Source organism: Dendrobates tinctorius, unplaced genomic scaffold (genome assembly GCF_039654945.1).
Source record: "Dendrobates tinctorius isolate UK_male_01 unplaced genomic scaffold, ASM3965494v1 ptg000184l, whole genome shotgun sequence".
Classification (NCBI taxonomy): Eukaryota; Metazoa; Chordata; class Amphibia; order Anura; family Dendrobatidae; genus Dendrobates; species Dendrobates tinctorius.
The window spans coordinates 4,550,933-4,571,726 of record NW_027361851.1 but is presented as its reverse complement, the minus strand read 5'-3'; the positions used below and the strand labels follow the sequence as shown (position 1 = coordinate 4,571,726).

Below are 20,794 nucleotides of genomic sequence, written 5' to 3'. Positions count from 1 at the left end.
AGTAAAAAAAGTTCACTTTGTGCTTTTAATACCGCCAGATCCAACACTGGATCATGACAGTACCCCCTCCTTAATGAGGGGCCTCTGGACCCTCAAGACCACCCCTCATTAGGGAAACACCTACAGCGGGGACGCCCAGATCCTGAGTTCACCCCACCACTACCTGACACTTCAGGTTTATGACAAACGCACCGCTGGTATTGGCAATATATGTTCAATTTGGAGGCACCACTCATCTCCACAGCACCGACCTGGGGAACGAGATTATGTATGTGTATGTATGCTAAGAGCTGATCAGACTCCACAACACATTTCCAAGATGTTTTTTGGTGTCACCCATACATGCTCGTTCACACACAGGTCCGGACCTGAACGTTTATTGCACACATTCGATTGTCATAATTGGTGAACTCACTCTGGACTTGACAACAGAGGCGTCCCCCTGTGTCACCACACTCACACCCCCACTATTCACCAAGGGACACCACCCTCCAACCCTTTCACCATGAGGACTGCGCCTCCTAGGGTTGGTTAATGGCGAGGGTAGAGATTTGTCCCTACTCCCCCGCAGCACACCTGCTGCACACACCAGGAGGAGAAGGGGACCGGGAAATGGAGGAAATATACTCTCGCTGGTCACCTCCGCACGACCAGGAGGGCGGCTTCTTCGATGGTATGAAGATTTGGCGTAAAACCCCGCGGACTATCAAACAAGTCAGCTCACCACAGGGGCGTACCCCTTCACCTCGGGGAATACCAGGCAGCTCCGTGGGGCACCATTCCTCCCACCTGCCTGGGTGCGCCCGCCAGCATGAACCAGTCCTGCTCCCCAGCAGCGACTCTAGGGGGTTTTAGTACCATAGCCGCAGGAATATGGAGGAAAATATATACACTCGCTGGTCGCCCCCACACGACCAGGAGGGGCGGCATCGAAGATTTGGCATGAGCCCCGCGGACTATACACCAATCTGCTCCCTACAGGGACATACCCCTTCACCTCGGGGAATGCCAGGCAGCTCCGTGGGGCACCATTCCTCCCACCTGCCTGGGTGCGTCCCCTGTAAGAGCAAGTCCCGCTCCCCAGCAGCGACTACACACCTAGTCTGCTCACCACAGGGATGTACCCCTTCACCTCGGGGAATACCAGGCAGCTCCGTGGGGCACCATTCCTCCCACCTGCCTGGGTACCTCCCCGTGCATGAGCAAGTCCCGCTCCCCAGCAGCGACTCTAGGGGCTTTTGCCAGACCGCAGCCGCCATTTTTGTTTCTCTGGTTATCTGAGCAGAGGCCCCAGACCCTGATAACTGCTGCTGCAGCAGCTTAACAAACCATGCCGCTCCCCACTGCACCTCAGTGAGGCCCGGCCACAATTACCACAGGTCTCCACATGGCCAAAGCTCACCAGAAAAAAAAAGTAAGGGCTGGTGATAATGTCATGGTCACGTGTGTCAGGTCGCAGATGATGTCGCAAGGCGAACCCATGTGACACACGTGACCCTGGATACACCGCCTCCAGTGGGGCGCATTTAAATAATAAAACGTGCAGGTGGATACGCCGCCACCACCTGGCGAATTTAGGAATTACACGTTAACATATACATTTCTGGAAACACCGCCTCCAGTACGGCGAATTTAAATAATAAGGGGGGAACCTGGGAAACTTTAACAGTGGTGGGCCCTGCGATAGGGAAAAGGGAATTGGAGACCTCCTGAGCTCCCCTGAGCCAGCGTCCCTGCACTCCTAACGTTCCCTATGCCGGTTTCGCACCGGGCGCCGCACGCGTACCTCAACCCCCTTGCTCGCCCTGACCCTAAACCCTCACTAGGGAATAGGTCGGTGCGGAAACTAATCCCACCACTGCACTAATAACACACATGAGGGAAGAGACAATACAGGGGGAACACCACTTAGCTTTGCTCTGTTGCGTGCGCTCCTAGCAACAGAGCCCACCACCTGCGTGCATCTTCCCCTCCACCTGGATCCATCACCATAACTGGATCCGTCACCATCGTGCAGCCTGGGAGCAGAGTCCATCACCACTTGCAGCAGTCCAGTACACAGAGTCCCAAGATGAGTCCAGCCTCTGCCAAGAATCCAAGCATGCTCGAGTCCAGTTCTCAGCAACCAAGTCGAACATGCTGAGTGCAACTCTCTTCCTAGTCGCCACTCCTCTAAGCCATGCCCGTACTTCCCGCCGACACCATAAACTGCAACTCCACCAGGCCATGCCAGTCCTTCCTGCAGACACCATTAGCTGGCACTCGTTCTCTCTGGCTGACTGCGCAGGACTCCTATCCAGCTCCATCATTCCACCAGGCTCTCCAACAACTCAGCAAGAAATATCACCAGCAGTGAGTGAACACCCTGAGACCCATTTATAGAGTGTCACACCTGAACCATAATTAAGTGCAACCTAACCTAAGGTGCAATACCACTCACCACCACCGGGGACAGTCAAAACACCTTTGAACTTAACCAAAGTAAAAAAAGTTCACTTTGTGCTTTTAATACCGCCAGATCCAACACTGGATCATGACACTTAGTTTCCGCTCCGTATTCCTTACCTGCCTAGCTCTGCCTTGTTTCTTGTCTTGCTTTGCTTTGTTGCTTCATGTGCCCTTTGCATGCGCCTGGCCTTCCTAGCCTCCTGCTTGTGCCTCAGCCGTGCCCGCCTGCTTGTGCCTCAGCTGTGCTAGACGGTCAGTGACAGCTGTGTCGCTTGCTATGCCTCAGCCGGGTTCGCTGGAGTCTTGCCCACCTGTCAGTGCTGCAGACCGATCAGCTAGCCAGTGCCCCAGCCATGCTTTCTGTGCTCCCTTGCACCTTACGCTGTTTCTGCACTGTGCTCTTCGTGCTCTCTATAGCACGTGCAGGTCCTCGCCTGCCCATGGCATACCTCCCCGTGCTTCTGTAAAAGTATGCATAGGTTTTGCCATGTAACCTGTCGTGTCCTCTTGCACGTACAGGCCCTAACCCTGTCCTTGAACCCTGATCCTGGCGTGCCTCTCTGCACGCGCAGGTCTCTGCCTCGCCTGACCTTGGCGTGCCTCTCTGCACGCGCAGGACTCTGCCTCGCCTGACCCTGGCGTGCCTCTCTGCACGCGCAGTACTGTGCCTCGCCTGACCCTGGTGTGCCTCTCTGCACACGCAGGACTCTGCCTCGCCTGACCCTGACGTGCCTCTCTGCACGCGCAGGACTCTGCCTCGCTTGACCCTGGCGTGCCTCTCTGCACGCGCAGGACTCTGCCTCGCCTGACCCTGGCGTGCCTCTCTGCATGTGCAGGTCTCTGCCTCGCCTGGCCCTGGTGTGTCCCTCTACAGGCTCAGGCCTCCATCCTTGTACCTGTCCCTGGCGTGCCTCTCTACACGCGCAGGCCTCCGTCTTTGTACCTGTCCCTGGCGTGTCCCTCTACACGCACAGGTCTCCGTCCTTGTTTGTATTGTACCTGTCCCTGGCGTGTCCCTCTACACGTGCAGGCCTCCGTCCTTGTACCTGTCCCAGGCGTGTCACCTAGCACGCACCCTGCCTCGTATCCTGGTTTGCCTGCCGGATTCCCGAAACCTGCCGACCGCTGCCAGAGGTCCGGAACCCGAATGACTGCGGCCTGATGTCCGGAGCTGATGTCCGCAGCCTGATGCCAGGATCCTGTCGGTCGTTGCCAGTAGTCCGTAGTCCGATGCCATCGCACCCTGTCTTGGACCCTGGCATGTCTCCTAAGCACGCACCCTGCCTTGGACCCTGGCATGTCTCCTAAGCACGCACCCTGCCTTGGACTCTGGCGTGTCTCCTAGCACGCACCCTGTCTTAGACTCTGGCATGTCCTAGCACACATCCCTCCTAGGAACTCTGGTGTGATCCCTAACACGTACACTGCCTTGGACCCTGGTATGTTTTCTAGCACGTGTTATGCCTGGAACATTTGGCATGCCCTTGCACGCACCTTGCCTTGTTTCACTGTTTGTGCCCTGCACCTGATTCCCTGTTTATGCCTTGCACCTGAATAAAGTGTGAAACCACGTTTGCTGACGAAACTCTGTGACTTCGCTTTATGTTTGGTATCCTGTCTGTCCTGTTGCCAGACACTCAATAGTGTCTCCCTGAGCCGACCGTCTGGTCCAGCTGCCATGGTGGCTCACCCCCTTGGTCTTGCCCTGACACTCCCTGTGCAGGGGGTGGGTTCTCACTAGGTCAGCTCGCCCTAGGTGGGTGGGTGCCACGGTCCAGAGGGTCCACTCAAAATAGGAAAACGACTCAGCATAAGCTGACGCTCGTCACAATGTTACATTTCCTTTCTGAGAGAAAACAGATGCAAAACAGGAATTTAAAAGTTCGGCCTTCTCAACATCCTGTCTTACCATGTCATCATTTTCATCCTGTAAAAATCCTATAGCATCTTTGACTTTTCTTTTACTTTAGACATATCCCCAAAATCCTTTATTATTGCTTTTGATATCTCTTGCAAGCCTCAATTCATTGTCAGCTTTAGATAATCTGATTAGTACACTGCAGGTTCTGCAGACAGCATTATTTTCTTCTTTAGATATGCCTCCCTCTTTCCATTTTATAAACATTTCGTTCTTCCTTTTTAGCATGGGCTTAAGTTCTGTGTTCATCCATCCTGGTTTCCTTAAATGCTTCCTATTCTTCCCTCTTTTCGGAATTGTTAACAATTGTGCTTTGAGAATTTCATTTTTCAAGATTTCCCATCCTTCCTGGACATTTTTGTTCTTAAGGATATCCAGCCATTGGATCCCTCCAATTCTCTTTCTGAATCCCTTAAAATCTGCCTTTCTGAAATCTAACCATGACATCTGAGTCTTCCTCCTCTTGTTATCCAAAATTCTAAAATAGCATGGTCGCTACCTCCTAGGGTCCCAGCCACTTTTACCTCCTCAACCATTTGCTCCCTGTTTAGAAGGATTAGATCCAAAGTGGCAGGTTCTTTTCGAAGGCCTTTTCTCCAGTGGAGTGCAACTATGCCATAGGGGACTGAGAGCTATTAGCCATAAAGATGGCTTTGGAGGAATGGCGCTACTTACTGGAGGGGGCAGTCCATTCTTTTACCATCTTCACTGATCATAAGAACCTGGCCTACCTTCAGTCATCCCAAAGGCTAAACCCCCGACAGGCCAGGTGGTCCCTGTTCTTTGCCCGTTTTGATTTCGAGTTGCATTTCCATCCTGGTCAGAAGAATGTCAAGGCTGATGCGTTATCTCGGTCTCTACAGCCTCCATACTTGGAAGAGGAGCCTTCACACATTATTGATCAGCTCAAAATCATCACGGTGGCTCCCGTAAAGCTGATCACCCCGCCTCCAGGCAAAACCTTCGTTCTTGAGGCTGATAGGAGATTGGCTCTGTATTGGGGACACTCCTCCAAGATCTCTGGACATGTCGGAGTAAAGAAGACTGTGGATCTCATTTCCCGGTTTTACTGGTGGCCTTCTCTCCACCAAGACGTGATTGACTTCACTGCTTCATGTCCCTCCTGTGCCATAGTTAAGGTCCCCAGGCAGCTACCTTCAGGTCTCCTGCTTCCGTTACCTGTTCCATATTCTCCGTGGAAACACAAAGACTTGGACTTTATTACGGACCTACCTCACTCTTCCGATAGCACCACCATTCTGGTGGTAGTAAACCGATTCTCTAAGATGGCACACTTTGTTCCACTACCAGGACTGCCCTCTGCACCCAAATTGGCAAATGTCTTTGTCCAGCACGTCTTCCGACTTCATGGATTCCCAAAACACATTGGTTCTGATCGCTGTGTCCAATTCAAGTCTTGGTTTTGGAGGGCCTTATGTGGACTCTTGGAGGGGAGATTGGATTTCTCCTCTGCTTACCATACGCAAACCAATGCCCAAGTGGAGCGTGTAAATCAAGTGCTGGCATCCTATCTTCGTCATTTCTCCAACTCTCATCAGGATGACTGGTCCAGTCTTCTTCCATGGGCCAAGTTTGCCTATAATAACCATCCCAACGAGTTTTTGGCCAAGTCTCCATTCTTTGTAGTTTTTGGCCTGCATCCCGGCATTCCTTTACTGGTCTCTGCCACCTCCAGTGTTCCTGCAGCCGACTCTGTAACTTTGGAATTCTCCAGCATCTGGCAAGAGACTAAAGAGGCGCTCGAGAAAGCCTGGAAGCGCATGAAGAGACACGCTGACAAGAGGAGCTTGGATGCTCCAACCTGTTGTGAACTCATTTTCTGGTTTACCTCTGGCTTCTGGTGAGGGTGCTGGAGCTGGCTGTGTTGACAGAGGAGTTGTGAGTTCTCCATCCGGGCTCCCTCTGGTGGTAACAGTAGGTAATGAAGCTGATCTAAATGGCAGAGACCTGCCACCTGAGGAGGAGGACTGTGAGTGGACATCAGGAGTCTCTGACTGGATTTAAGGCAGCCGACTCCCTAATTTTGTGCTGGTGATTTTTTCCTGCCCTGAGGCTCTGGTTTCCAGCACTGTTCCTGCCTTCTCAAGCTAAGTGTGCTCTGCTATTTTTCACATGAGATTTGGTCTGGTTTACTCAGTTTTTGTGGTCAGCCAGCCCCTGCTGGGGCTGTGCTGAATTTCCATTCTTATGTCTCAGTTTATGCCAGTTTGTTTTTTGCCCCTGATCATATTAGTCTCTTTTTGCTCTGTCTTCAGAATATACCAGAGTGCTGATATAGGGAATTGAAGTCTAGCGACTTCAGGGTTTTTGTTATCAGAAAGTGTTGGACATTTTTTGGCAGGGTTTTTGTGCGTGATTGCAGTCAGCATCTTTCCTTTCCTGTCCTTTCTAGTTAGTGTGGGCCCCATCATTTGGTCAGCCTATCTTTCTATCTGTGTTTGTGTTTTCATCTCGTCTCACTGACAATACATGTTTGGGGGCTGTCTATTGCTTTGGGGTCTGCTGTGGGGCAGTTTAGATTTCCCCTTTTCTTGCTTTAGGCTTATTTAGTTCTCCGGCTGTGACGAGGCATCTAGGATCATCGTAGGCACGCTCCACGGCTACTGCTAGTTGTGTGGATAGGATCAGGGGTCTGCAATCCGCTTAGCTACCAACCTCTCTGGTTTTCTGTGGCTTAGCTTGTTTTTGTTTGTCCTCCTCGGTGACTCATTCATAACAGAATCACCAGCCATACCGCAGATTCTAGGGTACTCAAAAGCAGGAAAAAAAATTGAATAAAAAAAGTGTCAGAATTTTTTTTTTTGTATATGTATTTTTTCCTCTATTTCTCTTTGGCCGTAGGAGGATTTTTTCCTTAATGGAGATTAAGCAATTGTCTGATCGTGTGGAGCAGCTCGCTGCTGAAGTGTGGGGAATTTCCGCCTATCTCGCTTAATCACATGCTGTTGAACCAAAAATCCCTACTCCTGTTTTCTGGGGATCGGTCTAAATTTTTGAATTTTAAGAATAATTGTAAATTATTTCTAGCCTTAAAGCCTAACTCATCGGGGAGCTCTGCGCAACAGGTTAAAATTGTCATCTCCTTGCTGCGCGGCGATCCCCAGGATTGGGCGTTTTCTTTGACACCTGAAAATCCTATTCTGACTAATGTGGATGCATTTTTTCAAGCCTTGGGGTTGTTGTATGATGAACCTAATGCTATTGATCAAGCTGAGAAAGCCCTATTGGCATTGAACCAGGGTCAGGATTCTGCAGAGTTATACTGTCAAAAATTCTGAAAGTGGGCGGTCCTTACTACATGGAACGATGGTGCCTTGGGAGCTCTCTTTCACAAGGGTTTATCAGAAACCATAAAAGATATTATGGTGGGATTTCCTTTTCCCTCTGGTCTTGACGATTCTATGTCATTAGCCATTCAAGTTGATCGGCGTTTACGTGAAAGTTAAACTACACGAGGTGATGCCACCTTTTGAACAAATGTCTGAACCTATGCAATGTGATAGAGTTTTGTCTAGGGTGCAACGTCAGGATTATAGAAGGCATAATAAGCTGTGTTTTTCTGTGGAGATGCCTCTCATATTATTTCTGTCTGCCCTAAACGACAGTAATGTTTTGCACACACATTTGCTGTGGGTGGCATACAACCTAAGTTTCTTTTGGCAATTACTCTGATCTGCTCCTTATCCACATTTTCCGCCAAGGCTTTTGTGGATTCAGGAGCAGCTTTGAATTTGATGGATTTGGATTTTGCTAAACGTTGTAGTTTTCCCATGATACCTCTGCGGACGCCTATTCCTTTGAGGGGTATTGATGCTACTCCTTTGGCGAAGAATAAACCTCAGTTTTGGACCCAGGTGATAATGCGGGTCGCCCCAGACCACCAAGAAAATTGTAGATTTTTGGTACTGCATAATTTGCATGATACTCTTGTTCTGGGTTTTCCCTGGTTGCAAATCCATAATCCAGCTTTGGATTGGAAATCTGTGTCTATGGTGAGTTGCGGCTGTCGGTGTGCTCTTGGTGACACTCCTGTTTTCTCCACCTCTCCCCAGTCTCACGATGTTCCTGACTATTTGGCTGATTTTTATGATGTATTTAGTGAGAGTAAGTCTGCGTCCCTGCCTCCTCATAGGAGTTATGACCGTGCAATTGAGTTGAGGCCTGGGTGTAAATTTCCCAAGGGTCGGCTTTTCAACTTATCTTTACCTGAACATGAGGCTATGTGATCTTATATTAAGGAGTCGTTGGAGAAGGGTCATATTATACCACCCTCTTCGCCCTTAGGTGCTGTTTTTTTTTCATGGCTAAGAAAGATGGTTCATTAAGGCCTTGTATTGACTATTGTTCCCTTAACAAGATTACGGTTAAATATCAGTATCCGTTACCCCTGATTTCTGATTTATTCTCCAGAGTTAAAAGGTGCCTTCTGGTTTACTAAGCTTGACCTCAGGGGGGCGTATAATCTTATTCGCATCAAGCATGGGGATAAATGGAAGACGGCGTTTAATACTCCGGATGGACATTTTGAGTACCTGGTGATACCTTTTGGGCTCACTAATGCCCCTTCTGTCTTCCAATCCTTCATGAATGACATTTTCCGGGACTTTGTGGATAAGTTTTTGATCATCTATTTGGATGATATTCTGATCTTTTCCAGTGATTGGGATTCTCATGTGGAACATGTTCGGACTGTGTTCCGGATTTTGAGGGAGAATTTCCTGTATGTTAAGGGATCGAAATGCCTTTTTGGTGTACAAAGTATTTCATTTTTGGGATTTATTTTGTCTCCGTCAACTAATAAAATGGACCCGGCCAAGGTACAGGCCATTTATGATTGGGTTCAGCCCACTTCTTTGAAGGCTCTCCAGAAGTTTTGGGGTTTTGCTAATTTCTATCATAAATTTATAGCTAATTTTTCTGGTATTGCCAAACCACTAACTAATCTGATCAAGAATGGTGCTGATGTGCTGAATTGGTCTCCAGAGGCTGTTTTGGCATTTCAGGAGCTGAAGCGGAGGTTCACTTCTGCTCCGGTTTTACGGCAACCTGATGTCTCACTTCCATTTCAGGTAGAGGTAGATGCTTCGGAGATTGGTGCAGTAGCTGTTTTGTCCCAAAAAGATCTGGTGACTTCTAAAATGAATCCCTGTGCCTTCTTTTCCAGAAAGTTCTCCCCATCTGAACACAACTATGATGTGGGGAATCTGGAATTGTTGGCCATGAAATGGGCATTTGAGGAGTGGAGACATTGGTTGGAGGGAGCTAAACATCAAGTTGTGGTCCTCACTGACCACAAGAATTTGATTTACCTAGAGTCGGCTAAACGCTTGAACCCTAGACAGGCTAGGTGGGCCTTGTTTTTTACACGTTTTGATTTTGTGGTCTCTTTTCTTCCTGGAACTAAGAATGTCAAGGCAGACGCCCTCTCTAGGAGTTTCTTTGCTGATTCTCCTGTTGTGACTAAGCCTGCTACCATCTTAGGCGAAGGGGTAGTTCTTTCTGCCATCTCGCCCGATTTGAGACTTGCTCTGCAAGAGTTCCAGGAGGACAAACCTGAGGGTTGTCCCAGTGGAAAGTTGTATGTCCCTGACCAGTGGAAGAAGAGAGTGATGTCTGAAGTTCATTGCTCTGCATTGGCTGGTCATCCAGGTATTTTTGGTACTAGAGATCTGGTGAGTCGCTCTTTTTGGTGGCCCACCTTGTCTCATGATGTCAGGAATTTTGTGCAGTCCTGTGGGACTTGCTCCCGGTCTAAATCTTGTTCTCGCTCTAGTGGGTTGTTGATGCCTTTGCCGGTCCCCAGGAGGCCATGGACCAATATTTCAATGGATTTCATCTCTGATATGCCGGTCTCTCAAAGAATGACTGTTATTTGGGTGATTTGTGATAGGTTCTCTAAGATGGTTCATCTTGTACCACTCCCTAAGTTGCCATCTTCCTCTGAGTTGGTGCCCCTGTTTTTGCAACAGGTGGTTCGCTTACACGGGATTCCTGAGAACATTGTGTCTGACAGAGGAGTTCAGTTTGTGTCTAGATTTTGGAGGACTTTCTGTTCCAAGCTGGGAATTCAGTTGTACTTCTCCTCTGCTTTTCACCCTCAGACCAATGGGCAGACAGAGAGAACAAACCAGACCTTGGAGTCGTATTTGAGATGTTTTATTTCCGCTGATCAGGATGATTGGGTTTCGTTTTTGCCCTTGGCCGAATTTGCTTTAAATAATAGAGCTACTTCTGCCACTTTGATGTCACCTTTTTTTTGTAACTTTGGGTTTCATCCTCGATTTTCTTCAGGGCAGGTGGAGCCTTCTGCCTGCCCAGGTGTTGACACTGTGGTGGAGAGAATGCACCAGATCTGGGACCAAGTGGTGGATAAGTTATCTCTCTCCCAGGAAAAGGCCCAGCAGTTTTGCAATCGACATAGGACCATTGGTCCCGAGTTTAAGATTGGTGATATGGTGTGGTTATCATCAAAAAATATTGCTATGAAGGTGGCTTCTCCTAAGTTTAAGCCTAGATTTATTGGACCTTACAAGATTTTGGAGATTATTAATCCGGTCTCTTTTCATTTGGCTCTTCCTGTCACATTTAAAATCCATAATGTGTTCCATAAGTCCTTGTTGAAGAGGTTTGTTGAACCAGTTGTTCCTGGGGTGGCACCTCCAGACCCTGTATTGGTTGAAGGTAACATGGAATATGAGGTAGAGAAAATACTGGATTCCCGTCTGGCTAGACGGAGACTCCAGTATTTGGTTAAGTGGAAGGGTTATGGTCAGGAGGATAATTCCTGGGTCTCTGCCTCTGATATTCATGCCAAAAGATTGGTGCATGCATTTCATCGGGCTCACCCTGATCGCCCTGGTGGCGTGGTTGAGGGTTCGGTGACCCCTCCTCAAGGGGGAGGTACTGTTGTGAGTTCATTTTCCCCTTCGTCACTGGGGTCTGGTGAACTCCCTATTCTGGTAAAGGAAGGTAATGAGCCTGATTATCAGGCACCTGAGTCTAATGAGGATGACTGGCTGAGTGGAGTAACGGACTGGATATAAGGCTGCCGACGCCCTTCTGCCCTGCGGTTGATTTCTCTGTGGACTTCTAGGACACCAGTCTGATTCCTGCTCCTCTAAAGCTAAGTTTCTGTTTTGCCTGTTAGCTTTTTGTTTTCTTTTTTGTTTTCCTTGCCTTTCAGTATTCTGCCATTCCCTGCTGGGGTGAGCTGAATCTCCTTTTGCCTGTAGCTCTGTCTTCAGTATATTCCTGAGTACTGACATAGCTTTTTTGAAGCCTAGCGTCTTCAGGGCCTTTTTCACTGTCAGTCTGTTGGCTCTTATTTTCATAGGGTTTTTCACGGATTGCAGACAGCAGCCTTCCTGTCCTTTTCTATTTAGTTAGCTTGGGCCCCTCTTTGCTAAGTCTATCTTTCTGTCTGTGTTAGTATTTTCATCTTGCTTCACCGTCATATGTTGGGGGCTGCCTCTTGCTTTGGGGTCTGCTCTGGGGCAGTTTAGATTTCCCCTTTCTTTCTTTAGGCCTATTTAATTCTCCGGCTGTGATCGAGGGGTCTAGGGCATCGTAGGAACCCCCCACGGCTACTGCTAGTTGTGTTGTTAGGTTCAGGGGTCTGCAATCCGATAGCTGCCAACCTCTCTGGTTTTCTGGACTTAGCTAGCATTTCTGTTTTTGCCTCCTACGGTGACTCAATCATAACAATTATCCCAAGCAATTTGGATTATGCAATGAGTCCTGGAGCCTGCAAAACATTATTAGCAAAGGATTTATATTATGAAATGTGGGCTGATGGTGGAACCACAGAATTAGCAGAAAAGATTTTGATTATGAAATGAGGTCTGGTGCCTGCACCAGTCAATTATCCCAAATGACTTGGATTAGCAAATACGGCCTCCTGGCTGAACCGCAATATTAGACCTAACAATTTTTAAGGGGAAATGTGGCCTTCTTATTCCTCACTGCAACACAGTGTCATAATTCCACCCCTGTGTCTGGGAGACAGTTATTGACAGCTCAGTCATCCAGTCTGGTACAGTGGCATGCTGAGCTGTCAGTGTGTTGATTGACAGTTTGACGATCCAATCTGAGACTAGGAGGCACAGTATATGTCCAAGTGTTCATTATCCCAGGTGATTGCCATGCTACTTAACTGACCTATGTCTCCCAGACCTCTGCTAGACATACATTCAGCTAGTGAGGTTTGTTCTTTCTGTGCCTTGAGTTTTGTATGCTTGTGTGAGCAGGTTGCAGGATGCAGTGATGAATAGGAGGCAGATTAAGGGTTAACAATTTTTAATAAACAGGGGCAGGGAGGTAAACAGTTAAATGAGTGAATAAACAGTTCAATTTGCAAAAGATATGCAGAGTTCAGGAACAGTGAATCAGGTAAAGGCAGTTCTTGTGAAACACTTGTGTCAGAATTTCCTCAAACTGTGACTCCTGCTGGGAAATCAATAGCCCCGGCAACTGCTGGCTCGAAGTCTTTTCCAATGTGGTCCTGTGGGCATCAATGCCCCATCTTCTGGCGGCAACGGTCGGTCTCCGGTACCTTCCGCTGAGCCCCTAGTCCATATACTCAGGGCTACCTCTAGGAATTTCGGGGCCCCATACTGGCAAAATTTATGGGGCCCCCCCTTGAGACTTCACCCAGGCTCCACCCCCAGTTCCGCCTCCACCCTAGCTCCTCCTCCACCACGCAAACCTTCCAAAATCCCTCTGCCTTTTCTTGGAAAAACAGCTGAGCTGCAGCTGGAGACAGTCAACATGCTGGTACTGTGCAGCACAGTCTGTGCTGACTAAAAGGATAGGACAATGGCTGAGCTGCAGGTGGAGACAGTCAGCATGCTGGCATTGTGCAGCACAGTCTGTGCTGACTAAAAGAATAGGACAACAGCTGAGCTGCAGGTGGAGACAGTCAGCATGCTGGTACTGTGCAGCACAGTCTGTGCTAACTAAAAGGATAGGACAACGGCTGAGCTGCAGGTGAAACAGTGGAGACAGTCAGCAGCATGCTGGTACTGGTCAGCACAGTCTGTGCTGACTAAAAGGATAGGACTACACCTGAGCTGCAGGTGGAGACAGTCAGCAGCATGCTGGTACTGGTCAGCACAGTCTGTGCTGAATAAAAGGATAGGACAACAGCTGAGCTGCAGCTGGAGACAGTCAACATGCTGGTACTGTACAGCACAGTCTGTGCTGACTAAAAGGATAGGACAACGGCTGAGCTGTAGGTGGAGACAATCAACATGATGGTACTGTGCAGCACAGTCTGTACTGGCTAAAAGGATAGGACAATGGCTGAGCTGCAGGTGCCACAGTGGAGACAGTCAGCAGCATGCTGGTACTGTGCAGAACAGTCTGCGCTGCTGACTTAAAGGATAGGAGTCGTACAACGGTCGGCTGAGCTGCAGGTGGAGTGGAGACAGTCAACATGCGGCATGCCTATGGACGCTGGAGATTTGTTCCCCACAGCCCCACTCCCGCCCCAGCCATCATGAGCCCGGGCCCACGCCACCGGAGACGTTGGAGAGAGAGACAGACTGAGACACAGACAGACTGATTACCTTACCCTGCTACCACCTCGTGACTCTGCGGCTCTGCCTGCTGTCGGTCTGTGCCTCGCCGTCCCGCCGCCGTCCACGTCCACCGTCTTCTGCGAGTCCGACTGCACCCACTGCCTCCCAGTCCCACGTGGCACACAGCATGCTGCTCTGCTCCGGAATGAGGAAGTGGAGCCACTGGCGTAGCGTGGGGGGGGCGGGGGCGGGGGGGCGGTCCGCCCCAGGCGGCATGTGTGTGGGGGCGGCGCGGCAGCAGCAATTCCACCCTGCAGTGCAGTGCAGCGGCGGGCAGGGAGCGATGCGATCACGGCAGCTCCGCTGCCTGCAAGAGTGAATAGCAGGAACGGAGCGGCAAGGGTCCGTCCTGCTTCCTGCCCGGAGGCCGCGCTTCCTGTTTCACACAGAGGAGCGCCGCTGAATGACGTCATCATTCAGCGGCCGCTGCTGTGTGAGGGAGGAAGCGCTGGCGATGCTGCGGACAGGTGAGAGGAGAGAGGTGGTGTCTTGTGTGTATGTATGTGTGTATGTCTCTGTGTGTGTATGTCTGTGTGTATGATGGAGCAGGCAGTGATGGGAGTGATGGTCTAGAAGGCAGTGATGGGGTGAAGGAGCAGACAATGATGGGGGTGATGGAGAAGGCAGTGATGGGGGTGATGGAGCAGGCAGTGATGGGGGTGATGGAGCAGGCAGTGATGAGGGTGATGGAGCAGGCAGTGATGAGGGTGATGGAGCAGGCAGTGATGAGGGTGATGGAGCAGGCAGTGATGGGGGTGATGGAGCAGGCAGTGATGGGGTGATGGAGCAGGCAGTGATGGGGTGATGGAGCAGGCAGTGATGGGGTGATGGAGCAGACAATGATGGGGTGATGGAGCAGGCAGTGATGGGGTGATGGAGCAGGCAGTGATGGGGTGATGGAGCAGACAATGATGGGGTGATGGAGCAGGCAATGAGGGGAGTGATGGGGGTGATGGAGCAGGCAATGATGGGGTGATGGAGCAGACAATTATGGGAGTGATGGAGCAGGCAGTGATGGGGTGATGGAGCAGACAATGATGGGAGTGATGGGGTGATGGAGCAGGCAATGATGGGGGTGATGGAGCAGGCAGTGATGGGGTGATGGAGAAGGCAGTGATGGGATGATGGAGTGATGGAGCAGGCAATGATGGGGGTGATGGAGCAGGCAGTGATGGGGTGATGGAGAAGGCAGTGATGGGGTGATGGAGAAGGCAGTGATGGGGTGATGGAGAAGGCAATGATGGGAGTGATGGCGTGATGGAGCAGGCAATGATGGGGGTGATGGAGCAGGCAATGATGGGGTGATGGAGCAGACAATGATGGGAGTGATGGGGAGAAGGCAGTGATGGGGTGATGGAGAAGGCAGTGATGGGGAGAAGACAATGATGGGGTGATGGTCGAGAGGGCAATGATGGGGTTGTGGGTGAGAATGCAATGATGGGGTTGTGGGTGAGAATGCAATGATGGTGGTGGTGGAAAGGGCATTAAATGGGGGTGGTGGAGGAGGAGGAAATGATGGAGGTGGTGGAATGGGCAATGATGGGAGTGGTGGGGGAGAAAGCAAAGATAGTGGTGGAGAAGAAAATGATGGAGGTGGGGGAGAGGACAATAATGGGATGCGAGGGGAGGAGGACAATGAGGGGTGTGGGGGATTGGGATATACATAATAAAGGAGACTATGTAATATATACCTGTATGTATGTGTGTGTGTGTGTGGCTATATAACATCAATAATCTATATATATGTATATATACACACACGTAGCTTTGACGCCATAAAAGGAGGGGGGCCCGGACACATTTCTTGCACAGGGACCCCAAGCTGTCAGTGTCCGCCCCCTGTCCGCCAAAATAATTTGTACTTTCTGTTTTTTTTTCTGTCACATTATTAAAAATTAGTATTAAAAAAAGCCATTAGGTCTTCATCCAGCATCATCAAGCTAATACATACATATAGAGAACTGCAAGAAGTTGAAAGTCTAGAAATTTAGAAATAATAGCAGAGTTAGTAGCAGACTAAAAATTAGATCTTTGAGTGTAGTGTGGGCTCTTCGGATGCTTCCGAATTATCAACGACCAAAGGGGCGGCAAATTTTTCGACCGCCCCGGGCGCCACAAACAGTTGCTACGCCACTGAGTGGAGCAGAGCGGCGTGTGACGTCACGTGACAGCGACGCTGTAGCTGGACCATTGTGCACAAGGGGGATTGTGGTGCGGGCTGGACCATGGTGCGGGGGGCCCACCCGGGGGGATCGGCAGGCACTGGGTTTTGATTTAATATAAAGCTGGAGAAGCCTGAACAAAAAAGCAGCCGGTTTCTCCAACCGGGGAGATGCAGAGCCGCGATCCAGTACTTTGTTACAGGAGGAGCAGAAGAGGACTCTTGCTCTGCATTCTAGCCCCACCTGACGGATACCCCGCACTGATATGTGCACTGACTGGGACTGAGCACACCCCGCCGGACCCCGGGCACTGATACCTGCGGCAGTGTGGCTATTGGGTATCTGGAGCTGGAGGAGTCACCACGCATCGCTACCCAGTGTGAGCTGCGCTGGACTCGAGTCTGCGGTCTGCCTGTGCCAGATCATCTTCATCACCCCGGCCCGGTCACCGATGCGTACCGTGCAGTGGTGTGCTGTCAGTTTGTGTGTGCATGGTGGAGCAGGACGGACGGTGCGTGAGGTGCGGGGCCTGGGGGCCATCCAGGAGGCCTGGTCAACCGCGGGACTTACTTCAGACGCAGCCTGTCACTGTGTACTGTACCACTCCAACGCCAGCTCAGTATGTGCTGTTGAGAAGTTAGTATGGCATTCTACACGCACTAAACAATTGGTTGCACCCAGACTAGACATGACCTGCCTATTGGGGGCCAATGCTGCCTATTGGGGACCTGTGCTGCCTATTGGGGACATTTTCCTGCCTATTGGGGACATTTACCTGCCTATTGGGGACCTGTGCTGCCTATTAGGGACATTTACCTGCCTATTGGGGACCTGTGCTGCCTATTGGGGACATTTACCTGCCTATTGGGGACCTATACTGCCTATTGGGGACATTTACCTGCCTATTGGGGACTGGCCAGAATGTGCACTGTTCTGATCTCATTCCAATTTATTTTTTTTTCAACTGTTTGATTGCGCCCCTACTTGTATACGGTATGTTTGAGGAAAAGGTGTGGCTTAATAATGGGTGTGGCTTAATAATGGGCGTGGCTTAAAATGGGCACGCTTTTCCTACACACAAACACAGAACCTGTTGTTAAAAATTTGAATCCCATCCCTGGTAGTGGGGCCCTAGCGCAGACCGGGCTGCCAGCGTGCTCGGACCCCCTAATCACCGGGCCCCATACACTTGTAAGGGATGTCATGCCCTGATGGCGTCCCTGCATATGCTGCAGTGGCTGACAAGGGTGTGGGCCACAATCCTGTATGAGCCCAACGTGGCTCGGCAAATATACACTGGGAAAGTCAGGGCGCAGGTGTCTGTCCCGTACCCGGTCACTCTTATGTGGCACGTACACTGTACTCACGGACATGGAGCGTACGGTGCCTTACTCTTTGGTAGTCACCGGGCACACACTGCATGTCTCCCTCTCTCTGATAATCACCGGATACACAATGCATATCTCCCTCTCTCTGGTCCCCGCTGTTGGCGCTGGGAGGTGCCGGACGCTGTATTCCCAGGAGGGAGAACTCCTCTCTCTGAACTGCTGCAGTACGCATGGCTCCTCTCCTGGCAGCGTTCCTTTTGGAGACGGTGGGGCCGGTCGCAGCGCCTGACCGCTGCCCTGGGTTGGCGTCCAACTGCGCTGATGCGCGCGCTTTTCCTTTATATCTCCCCGCCCCCCTCGGTCAGGAGGAAGGTCCAGCTTGCTATTGCTTCCCCCAGACAACAGGGGAAGCAGCCTCAACAATTTTGGACCCGGCACGCAGGTACCTGCGGTACAGTCGTCCCCCTTACACTTGATCTTTCTTTTGCTGAAATTGGAGCTCATTCTGACCATCCGTCTGTTTAACCACTTCTGCTCTGATCCGTTATCTTCGTGGTATTCTGACCTTGGTACATTACCTGACCACCCTTTTGTCTCTTCCTTCTGTTTATGATGTTCCCTCCTGAGTTCTGAAAAAACACAAAAATTGAGCTTGGTTTGAGTTGGTATACTTGCAGCACATAAACGCATGTTCACATTGGCCATAAAGCATACAAAACCTACAAGAGACAAAATGAGAAGAATCCTGCTGTAACTAAATAAGTAAAAAGCAAAATGCATCCAAGTGTTCATTATCCCAGGTGATTGCTATGCTACTTAACTGACCTATTTTTCCCAGACCACTGCCAGAGCTACATCACCGAAGGAGAGCTTACTCATCTCCTTTCCAAATCACACCTCACCACCTGTGCACTTGACCCCATCTCTTTCCACCTGCTCCCCAACCTCACTAACATGATTATTCCAGCACTAACCCATCTCTTCAACCTTTCACTATCTTCTGGTACCTTCCCCTCTGCCTTCAAACATACCACCATAACACCCATCCTCAAAAAATCAAACCTCGACCCAACTGCTATGCCCAGCTATCGCCCCATATCACTGCTCCCGTTTGCTTCCAAACTCCTTGAACAGCATGTCCATGCTCAACTTTCCTCTCACCTCTCATCTAACTCCCTCCTTGACATCCTCCAATCTGGCTTCCGCCCCCACCACTCGACTGAAACTGCCCAGACCAAAATTACTAATGACTTACTCAGCCAAAGTTAACAGACAGTTCTCCATCCTCCTCCTTCTCAACCTGTCCTCTGCCTTCGACACAGTCGACCACTGTCTACTGCTACAGATTCTTTCTTCAAAGACCTTGCCTTGTCCTAGATTGCCTCATACCTTTCTGACCGCACATTCAGCGTTTCCCACTCCCACACTACCTCCTCCCGCCCTCTATCTGTTGGAGTCCCCCAAGTCTCTGTCCTTGGGCCCCTACTTTTTTCCATCTATACTATTATGGTAAACGGCATCACGCTCTCCGGCACCTGAAATCCGCTGCCTCAGAGTAACTCTTGATTCTGCCCTGTCCTTCAAACCACACGTCCAAACTCTTGCCACATCCTGTCGCCTCCAACTTCAAAATATTTCCAGAATCCGTCCCTTCCTCAGCCCTCAATCTACTAAAACTCTTGTACATGCCCTCATCGCCCAGCTTGACTACTGCAACACTGTTCTCTGTGGCCTCCCTGCTAACTCTCTTGCACCACTCCAGTCTGTCCTCAACTCTGCTGCCCGACTAATACACTTCTCTCCTCGCTACTCCCCTGTCTCTCCCCTCTGCAAATCCCTCCATTGGTTCCCAATTCACCAACGAATCCAGTTCAAACTACTAACACTGACCTACAAAGCCATCCACAACCTGTCCCCTCCCTATATCTCTGAACTAATCTCCCAATATCTTCCCTCATGTAATCTTCGATCCTCTCAAGATTTCCTACTCTCCTCCACACTTATTCGTTCCTCACAGAACCGCCTCCAAGATTTCTCCCGAATATCCCCTATCTTCTGTAATTCCATGCTTCAACACGTCCGATTATCCATCACCCTCGGATCCTTCAAATGGAACCTGAAAACCCATCTTTTCAGGAAAGTTTACAGCCTGCAATTACCATCCTGCGGCCTCACCACCGCCCGACCCGCCGCCTCAAAGCCACCAGAGCTGCTGCACCCACGACCTTCTGTCTCTTCCCCACTATCCCATAGAATATAAGTCCGCAAGGAGAGGGTCCTCTCTCCTCTATACCAGTCTGTCATTGTAAATTTGTTTACTGTTAACGATGTCTACCTTTGTATGTAACCCCTTCTCATGTACAGCACCATGGAATTAATGGTGCTATATAAATAAATAATAATAATAATAATAATAATAATAATAGTGAGGTTTGTTTTTTCTGTGCCTTGAGTTCTCTATGCTTGATCTTTCTTTGACTGAAATTGGAGCTCATTCTGACCATCCGTCTGTTTAACCCCTTCTGCTCTGATCCATTATCTTCATGGTATTCTGACCTTGGTAGGTTACTTCACCACACTTTTGTCTCTTCCTTCTGTTTAAGACATACCCTCATGGGTTCTTACCTTGGACTCCTTGACTACTCTGACTCACTGCTTAGCTGAGAGAAGTGACTAGCGTCACACACAGTTTAAGGCTGAGTTCACACGTGGCGTTTTTCTCGCGTTTCCGCGGCGGTTTTAACCGCGCGATTTTGCCGCGAAAACGCGAAAAATAAGCATCCCATGCATTCCTAAGGGATTCCGCAATGCTGTGCTAATGCTGTGGTTTTTACCGCGGCAGAATCGCTTCGCGGTAAAAAACGCAGCATGCTCATTAATTTGCGGAATCGCGGCGATCCCGCACCCATAGGAATGCATTGTTCCGCTTATTTCCCGCATGTGGCTGTGCACACCATGTGGAAAGTAAGCAGAACAATTGTGGATGGTACCCATGGTCCGGAGGAGAGGAGACTGTCCTCCGGGCTTTGGGTACCATATCCCTGTAAAAAATAGAATTTAAAATAAAAAATATTGTTATTCTCACCCTCCGACATCCCGCGCAGCCTTCCCGCTTCTCTTCACGCTCTCGTTCCCAGTAATCCTTTGCGAAAATGCTCGCGATGACGTCCCTTCTCGCGGGATCGCGAAGTCTCGCGGTCATTCGCGCGACGTCATCGCGAATGACCGCGAGACGTCGCGATCCCACGAGAACTGACGTCATCGCGGGCATTTTCGCAAAGGATTACTGGGAACGGATGCGCGGGACGTCGGAGGGTGAGAATAACACCGTTTTTTATT

The 20,794-nt window shown here is 49.9% G+C and overlaps 1 long non-coding RNA gene across 1 annotated transcript in view; it reads right to left on the bottom strand.

Moving 5' to 3' along the window:
* LOC141055084 (uncharacterized) overlaps positions 1–20,794 on the bottom strand; it is a 50,213-nt gene that overhangs the window by 20,840 nt on the left and 8,579 nt on the right. Inside the window, exon 2 of the long non-coding RNA XR_012221474.1 lies at positions 18,034–18,084. This is a non-coding gene — a long non-coding RNA (uncharacterized lncRNA). The remainder of the gene's footprint in view (positions 1–18,033; positions 18,085–20,794) is intronic.